Source organism: Carlito syrichta, unplaced genomic scaffold (genome assembly GCF_000164805.1).
Source record: "Carlito syrichta isolate Samal-C Ts95f unplaced genomic scaffold, Tarsius_syrichta-2.0.1 Scaffold305684, whole genome shotgun sequence".
Classification (NCBI taxonomy): domain Eukaryota; kingdom Metazoa; phylum Chordata; class Mammalia; order Primates; family Tarsiidae; genus Carlito; species Carlito syrichta.
The window spans coordinates 293687-302302 of record NW_007249780.1 but is presented as its reverse complement, the minus strand read 5'-3'; positions in this window follow the sequence as shown (position 1 = coordinate 302302).

Genomic DNA, 8616 nt, shown 5'->3' with positions numbered 1-8616 from the left:
TGGCTCAGTCTGTAATCCCAGCACTTTGGGAGACCGAGGCAAGAGGATTGCCTGAACTCGGGAGTTCAAGACCAGCCTGGGCAACTAAGTGAGATCTTGTCTCTACAATAAATCATACACACACACAAAACTATCCAGGCGTGGTGGTATGCATCTGTAGTTCCAGCTACTTGGAAGGCTGAGGCAGAAGGATCACCTAAGCCCAGCAGGTCGAGGCTGAGGTGGCCATGAGCGTGTCACCGCACTCCAGCCTGGGTGACAAGAGTGAGATTCCAACTCAAAAAAAATAAAAAATAAAAATCACTTTCCATCTCCAGAATTCTTCACATAAAGTCTTAGTCCTACTCAATATCATCCTGGGGGTGGCATTTTCTTGAATGCTGGCACACCCATGAATGATTGTTCCAAACGATTTTCACTCAGATGTCTATAATCCATTTGCCTTTTTCTTTTTTTCTTTTTTTTTTTTTTGAGTTGGAGTCTCACTCTGTCACCCAGACTGGAATGCAGTGGCCGCTCCTGGGCTGCTGGGCTCCGGCAATCCTTCCGCCTCAGCCTTCTAAGTAGCCAGAATTACAGGCATGCGCTACCACGCCCAGCTGATTTTTTTTTTTTTAATTGTAGAGATGAGGTCTTGCTGCCCAGACGGGTCTCGAAACCGTGGGCTCAGGCAATCCACTCATCTCAGCCTCCCAAAGGCGCGGGATTACAGGCAGAGCCACCGAGCCCGGCGCCTTTTTCTTTTTTCTTTTTTTGAGTTGGAGTCTCACTCTGTCACCCAGACTGGAGTGCAGTGGCCACTCATGGCCACTGCAGCCTCGACCTGCTGGGCTCTGGCGATCTTTCTGCCTCAGTCTTCCAAGTAGCTGGAACTACAGGCGCGCGCTACCACACCCGGCTAATTTTTTATTTATTGTAGAGATGAGGTCTCGCCAAGTTGCCCAGGCGGGTCTCGAACCTGAGGCTCAGGCAATCCACTCACCTCAGCCTCCCAAAGCGCAGGATTACAGGCTGAGCCACCAAGCCCAGCTTATTTGCCTTTTTCAATGCAGGTAAAAATTTCTATTTTACCCGAAAAGACTGTAGCCTTTTACTATTTCTTTGTCTGGGTCTTCTCTGTAATATTAACCAATATGTGCAGTCATGATTTTACCTTAGTGAAAAAGCCATCGTGAATTCTTAAGAAGTTCCGGGTCTCCACTCAGTAGTCCCTGCCATCAATAAAGCAGAAGAACACAGGTTGAACCACCATAGGCTGGCAGTCTTGTGTTTTATTCCATTGTCTGTTGTCTGTCCTTCTGGAGAAGGTGGTCCAGTACTGGAATGGTTGCTTCATGCCCATTAGTACCTAGATTCCTTCTATTTTTTTTTTGTTTTTTTTTTGAGTTGGAGTCTCACTCTGTCACCCAGACTGGAGTGTAGTGACCGCTTCTAGCCACCGCAGCCTCGACCTGCCGGGCTCCGGCGATCCTTCCGCCTCAGCCTTCCGAGTAGCCGGAATTACAGGCATGTGCTACCACGCCCGGCTGATTTTTTGATTTATTGTAGAGATGAGGTCTCGCCTGCCCAGGTGGGTCTCAAACCCGCGGGCTCAGGCAATCCACTCACCTCAGCCTCCCAAAGGCACGGGATTACAGGCTGAGCCACCGAGGCCGGCCCCTTCTATGTTTTAATCCACTGTCCATAGCATTTGCTTCCATTTACCAGGATTCCTCATGCTCACAAAATTGCTGCTGAAGCTGCAACCATTATATCCAATTTTCAGGCAACAGATAGAAAAAGTAGAAAGGGAGCTAAAAGACATATGCTTCAATTCACCACCTGTAAGTAGAAGTCTCATATCCTTTTCAAGCCTGATTTTCCTGTTTTCCTTTTACAATCTATGAACTCTTGCATTCGTTTCAATAAATTCCTTTCCTGTTTATCAACCAAAACCAGTTTCTGTTGGTTACAACCAAGAACTTTGACTGATAAAATGAAAATGAGACTGGGCTGGGTGGCTCAGCCTGTAATCCCGTGCTTTGGGAGGCTGAGGTGAGTGGATTGCCTGAGTCCCGGGTTCGAGACCTGCCTGGGCAACTTGGCAAGACCTCATCTCTACAATAAATAAAAAATAAGCCGGGCGTGGTAGCGCACACCTGTAGTTCCAGCTACTTGGAAGGCTGAGGCGGAAGGATCGCCAGAGCCCAGCAGGTCGAGGCTGCGGTGGCCGGAAGTGGCCACTGCACTCCAGTCTGGGCAACACAGTGAGACTCCAACTCAAAAAAAAAAAAAAAAAAAAAAAGAGATATTTCAGAGGAGGAAAAGGAAGGATTCTGAAAATAATTGGCAAGGTTAGTTGTTAATCACCTGCAGGACTTCAAAAGGGACCTGCAGGACTTCAAAAGGGACAAGAACACGGTTTAGATTGTGGAGGATAGCTCTCCTAGGCTGGGTGCAAAAAATCTCCAAAAGATCCTCATATTCATTCTCCATCTTCTCAGTAACTAGTGAAGACATAGTGGTGGCTTAATGAACCCCTTGAGGTCTAAATGTGTCTTGAGAGAGAAATGAAAGATGAGAAAAGCCCTTGTTCCCAGTTTACTTTCCATGTGGGATTGAGGTTAAAAAACAAAAACTAACGCAGGAACAAGAAAAACCTTACATCTAGACCAGAGTAAATCAAATAATGTATAAAAGCCCAGTGCCAATCTTCTGGTCAATATTCCACAAGTTTTCACTGCCTTCCTCCTCTTACATTCTTCCTGGACAGAGACTAGTTAATTTTCTCTCAAATCCGTGTTTTCTTCTTCCTGGACACATTGCTAGACTACATTTGTCACCCTTCTTGCATCAAGGGGGATCCTGGAACTGAGTTCTGACCAATGGAATGTGGTGTGCGAGACAGGAACGCCTCTATTGCTTCTGGCCCCCAAATCTTCACTTGAATTCTCCAAACTCTCTCCACCCTCACCTGCAGCCAGATTCTGAGGAAACAGGGGGGTCTCTGAATCTCTAGGGGAAGGCAGAACTTCTAGATGGGTCCATGAAGTCTCTGAGGAAAAGTACGCTCTCCCCTTGCCCCACTGACCCACATTAGACTGTGGTACGGAATGAAATAAGTCACTGAGACTTGTTACAGTACTTAGCCCACCCTTATTAATCTGGTCCTATCTTTGAAGAAATTGCCTTTACCTCCTGGGGTTGTTCCCTCATCTGAAATTGAGGGATTTAGAATGGGTGCTCCCTTGATTGCCATTCAGCTATAACATTCCATGTATAACTGTATGACTACTATTTCCAAATAGTTTAAAATTCTACAAGGACTAATTGCAGAATTTCTCCCCTATAATAAAGACTAAATTCCCAATGTATAGACGGACTGTGTTCCAAAAGTTCAGGTACAAGTCCCTTGTTAGAATGCTGTTTCTGTGAGAACACAGACTCAATGTTTTAAAATATACCCAGATTTCTGCCTTATACTCAGTCCTGAGGCCCCTGAGGCCTGTTCTGGAGGCGGTGAATAAGGAGGGTGAGCAGGGGCAAAGCACAGGCTGGGGGTGTGATAGAGAGGGACAGGACAAGAGCATAGGATGGGCAGGACCACGGGCCAGGATGTCACCTGTACAAGGTTCCTCTGGGAGGTACATGTGAGTCATTCATAAACGAGATATTTCCAGTTCTAGACACCCTTTTTTTTTTTTTTTGAGTCAGAGTCTCGCTCAGTCCCCCAGGCTGGAGTGCAGTGGCATGCTCATGGCTACCACAGTCTTGACCTCCTGGACTCAGGTGATCCTTTCACCTCAGCCTTCCAAGTAGCTAATTTTGGGGGAGGAGGGCAGTTTTGTTTTTTAATTGCAGAAAAGAGGTCTTGTCGCAACCCTCTTACCTCCACCTCCCAAGGTGCTGGAATTACAGGCATGAGCCACTGCACCCAGCCTACCTCTTCATTTAAATTGTGTGTGGGTAGACATTCTGTGCAGAGATGCATTTCCCACAGAGCCAAAAAAACTCAAGCCTCAGGGTCCTCACTCCCAGGCACTTTCCAAGACCCTAGCAATATTTCCACAAGGTCATTTATTTTGTAAGATTTGGAAAAGATATTTTACCTGTAGCTGGTTAAGGCTGCTATTTCTGCTTTGACTACACCTCCTTCACATTTTTCCTTGTGTTTGTTGGCACTGGAGTGACCACAGGTATTTTTAGGATCCGGCTAAGGAAAGTTTAGTTGAAATATATTCCATTTGAAATCTATTCATATGGCTTACAGTCACTTCCATGTAGAGTTGAGTTATTACCCACCACCCAGATGTAGGAACACCTTTCAGAATTACACTTATCCACTCACCACGCTGACTCACCTGGTGCTGTGACCTGTAGGTACAAGGTCAGAGGTCAAATCACAATATAGCTGAGCAAGCCAGGCAAGGTGGCTCACGCCTGTAATCCCAGCACCCTGGAAGTCTGAGGCGAGAGGATTGCATGAACCCACGGGTTTGAGAACTGCCTGGACAACTAGGCAAGACCTCATCTAAAATAAATCAAAAAATTAGCTGGGCATGGTGGCATGTGCCTGTAGTACCAGCTACTTGGAAGGCTGAGGCAGAAGGATCACCTGAGTCCAGCAGGTCGAGGCTGAGGTGGCCGTGAGCATGCCATGGCACTCCAGCCTGTGCAATGGAGTAAGACTCAAACTAAAAAAAAAAAAAGAAAGAAAGAAAGAAAAAAGAAAAGGTATAGCTGAGTGTGGTGGCTCACATCCATCATCCCAGTACTTTGAGAGACCAAACTGGGAGGACTGCTTGAGACTAGGAGTTCAAGACCAGCCTAGGCAACAGAGCAAGATCTTGTCTCCCCAAAAATTTTTTTTTAAATTATGGCCACAAGCCCGATTCGGTGGCTCAGCCTGTAATCCCGCGCCTTGGGAGGCTGAGGTGAGTGGATTGCCTGAGCCCGTGGGTTCGAGACCCACCTGGGCAATGGGCAACTTGGTAAGACCTCATCTCTACAATAAAACAAAAAATTAGCCAGGTGTGGTAGCACGCACCTGTAGTTCCAGCTACTTGGAAGGCTGAGGTGGAAGGATCGCCGGAGCCCAGCAGGTCGAGGCTGCGGTGGCCGGGAGCAGTCACTGCACTCCAGTCAGGGCAACAGAGTGAGACTCCAACTAAAAAAAAAAAAAAATTATGGCCACAAGCTGTGGCTCAAGCCTGTAATCCTAGCACTCTGGGAGGTCAAGGCGAGAAGATTACTTGAGACTCAGTGGTTCAAGGCCAGCCTGGGCAACTTGGTGAGACCTTGTCTCTACAATAAATCAAAAAATAAGCTGGGCATGGTAGCGCACATCTGTAGTTCCAGCTACTTGGAAGGCTGAAGCGGAAGGATCACCTGAGCCCAGCAGGTCACTGCATTCCATTCTGGGTGACAGAGTGAGACTCTGGCTCAAAAAAAAAAATTAGCTGGATGCAGTGGCTCACATCTGCAATTCCAGCACTTTGGGAGGGGGAGGTAAGAGGATTGCCTGAGTCCAGAGGTTTGAAACCAACCTGGGCAACTTGAGACCTCGTCTCTACAATAAATCAAAAAATTAGCTGGGCGTGGTAGAGTATGCCTGTGGTTTCAGCTACTTGCAAAGCTGAGGTGGAAGGATGGCTGTTGAGGCTACGGTGGGTGTGATCAAGCCACTGTACTCCAGCCTAGGCAAAGAGTGAGAATCCTACTAAAAAATAAATAAATAAAAACAGCCAGATGTGGTGATGCATGCCTATAGTTCCAGCTACTCAGGAGGGTGAGGCAGAAAGATCACCTGAGTCCAGGAGGTCAAGGCTGCAGTGAGCTGTGATGGTGCCACTGCACTCCAAACTGGGCAACAGTGTGAGACTGACACACACACACAAAAAAAGACATAAACATGCCCCACAGCACCTAGCACCAAAAGCATGTGGGAATGTTGGAGAATCAAGGTTTGAAAATACATAAAGCGCCAGGCTCGGTGGCTCAGCCTGTAATACTGTGCTTTGGGAGGCCGAGGTGAGCAAATTGCCTGAGCCCGCGGGTTTGAGACCCGCCTGGACAACTTGACAAGACCTCATCTCTACAATAAATCAAAAAAATTAGCCGGGCGTGGTAGCGCATGCCTGTAGTTCCAGCTACTTGGAAGGCTGAGGTGGAAGGATCGCCGGAGCCTAGCAGGTCGAGGCTGCAGTGGCCCGGAGCGTGCCACTGCACTCTAGCCTGGGCGACAGAGTGAGACTCCAACTCAAAAAAAGAAAAGAAAATACATAAAGCCATAAGGTAGTCTGGAGAGAATTCTTCCACTTATAAGCAGAGGATTCTGTTTTTTCTTGACACCAGCCAAAACATGTTTTGTCCTATCAGCAATATACTCAATAATACAGCAGGCATAACTATAAATGCACCACACATTCTTTTCTTTTTGATGGGGATTATATCATTTATTATATAATAAATTGTATAATTTATCAGAATTTCTATGTTTAAATTTTTTGATATCAACTTACTGATATCAACTCAGATAATAAAAAACTTCTAATACACTATTCATAATGAGGTTTCCAAAGACAAATTGACTAATAAATGTAGTCAGTTTGAAGACGATATCTAAGATTATACTTTGCACAAGAAAATTTGAAATGCTCTGAAATCTTACAGCCCATAGGTAAAATAAATTTGAGCAAGTTTTTTTTATCAATTTGATAACAAACCTAAAAATATACATGACAGTGCCAATAACAACTTATGAATCTGAAAGAAACTTTTAAAACTATCAGATGATAAAAGACAAAGATATTTCTAGTCTCTCTCTAAAATGGCATTAGCAGCGCCTATAATCCCAGCATTTTAGGAGGCAGAGGTGAGAGGATTGCCTGAGACTAGGGGGTTCGAGACCAGCCTGGGCAACTTGGCGAGACATCATCTCAACAATACAACAAATTAGCCGGGCATGGTGGTCCATTCCTGTGGGCCCAGCTACTTGGAAGGCTGAGGTGGAAGGATGGCTTGAACCCAGCAGGTCAAGACTGCGGTGGCTGTGAGTGTGCCACTGCACTCCAGCCTGGGTGACAGTGAGACTCCTAATCAATCAATCAATATTTTAAAAATAAAATGGTATTGTCAAATTGTTGTTGATCCTCCCTTTAATAAATCTTTGTTAATTCATTAAAAAAATTATTGTCATGTGAAGAAGCAATCAAAGAGTATAGATCCAAAAATGTAAAAGAAAAAGTAATAGTCAAGTGTGACTGGCATTTACTCAATCAAACTATTATGGAAGTTTTTTGAGATGTTTGTGGGTAGTCAGCTTTTAAAATTTTATACTCTGGCTGGGCATAGTGGCTCATGCCTATAATCCCAGCACTTTGGGAGGGGGGGTTGCTTTAATCTAGGAGTTTGAGACCAGCATGGGTAACATAGCAAGAGCTTGTTTCTACACAAAAATAAAAAAGTTAGCTGGATGTGGTGGTGCATGCCTGTAGTCCTTGGGAGGGTGAGGCAGAAAGACTGTCTGAGCCCAGGAGTTGGGTAGCTGTGATTGTGTCACTGCACTCCAGCCTAAGCAACTGACTAAAATAAAATGTGTATTTTGTTGTGATTTTCATTTTGTATTTTCATTTCAAATAAATATTCACTTTTTTTGGTCAGAGTTTTACTCCATCATCCAGGTTGGAGGGCAGTAGCACCATCACAGCTAACCACAGCCTTGACGTGGACTCATGTGATCCTTTCACCTCAGCCTCCTAAATAGCTGGGATTACAGGTGTGAGCCACTATGCCTGGCTTATTTTTTTAGTAATTTGTACAGATGAAGTCTCAACTATATTGCCCAGGCTGGTCTTAAATTCCTGGGTTCAAGCAATCCTCCCGCTTCAAAGCCTCCCATAGTGCTGGGATTACAAACATGAGCCATCAAGCCTGACTAATATTCACTTGTACCTATCTTTATATTTGTAATTTGGTGGGGGGTTTTTTCCTTAAAGAGGGTACCCCTCTTCTGTTCCCTTCCCCTGGAATTATATAAGCATCAGGCTCTGCAAAACCTGGCTGATCAAAGTGCAGAGCAGGCTGGCGCAGTGGCTCAGCCTGTAATCCCAGCACTTTGGGAGGCCAAGGCGAGAGGATTGCCTGAGTTCAGGGGTTTGAGACCAGCTTAGACAAATTGGTGAAACCTCGTCTCTACAACAAATAACAAAAAAAACTAGCTGGACATGGTGGCGTGCATCTGTAGTTCCAGCTACTTGGAAGGCTTAGGCAGAAGGATTGCTTGAACCCAGCAGGTCGAGTCTGCAGTGGCCATGAGCTTGCCACTGCGCTCCGACCTGGGTGACAGAAACTCTGACTCAAAAAAAAAAAAAATTGCAGAGCAAGCCATTAGGTGTCGCTATAGCTATTTGAGGTGTTGGCCGGGGAGCTGAGTGTTGTCAAGTCGCTCCGAACACTGTGCACAGGTTAGAAAAGTCACTAGAGTAGGCCAAATTAAATCTATGAGGTCACCTCTGAAGCATTTTATTATTTATTTATTTATTTTTGAATTGGAGTCTCACTCTGTCGCTTCAGCCCTCCAAGTAGCTGGAACTACAGGTGCGTGCCACCACACCTGGCTAGTTTTTTTTTTTTTTT